At 42.0% G+C, this 495-nt stretch overlaps 1 protein-coding gene across 1 annotated transcript in view; it reads left to right on the top strand.

Annotated features, from left to right (window-relative positions):
* Nucleotides 1-495, top strand: part of LOC104993044 (olfactory receptor 2S2-like) — a 16,477-nt gene that overhangs the window by 13,577 nt on the left and 2,405 nt on the right. The gene's annotated exons all lie outside the window — the stretch shown is intronic.

A 495-nucleotide genomic window follows, 5' to 3' on the forward strand; every position in this document is an offset into this window, starting at 1 on the left:
ATGCAGAGTACATCATGAGAAACGCTGGACTGGAAGAAACACAAGCTGGAATCAAGATTGCTGGGAGAAATATCAATAACCTCAGATATGCAGATGACACCATCCTTATGGAAGAAAGTGAAGAGGAACTAAAAAGCCTCTTGATGAAAGTGAAAGTGGAGAGTGGAAAAGTTCGCTTAAAGCTCAACATTCAGAAAACGAAGGTTGTGGCATCCGGTCCCATCACTTCATGGGAAATAGATGGGGAAACAGTGGAAACGGTGGCAGATTTTATTTTTGGGGGCTCCAAAATCACTGCAGATGGTGACTGAGGCAATGAAATTAAAAGACGCTTACTCCTTGGAAGGAAAGTTATGACCAACCTAGATAGCATATTGAGAAGCAGACACATTATTTTGCCAACAAAGATTTGTCTAGTCAAGGCTATGGTTTTTCCTGTGGTCATGTATGGATGTGAGAGTTGGACTGTGAAAAAGGCTGAGCGCCAAAGAATTG

This window comes from Bison bison, unplaced genomic scaffold, assembly GCF_000754665.1.
Source record: "Bison bison bison isolate TAMUID 2011002044 unplaced genomic scaffold, Bison_UMD1.0 scf7180017864230, whole genome shotgun sequence".
In the NCBI taxonomy this organism is placed as follows: domain Eukaryota; kingdom Metazoa; phylum Chordata; class Mammalia; order Artiodactyla; family Bovidae; genus Bison; species Bison bison.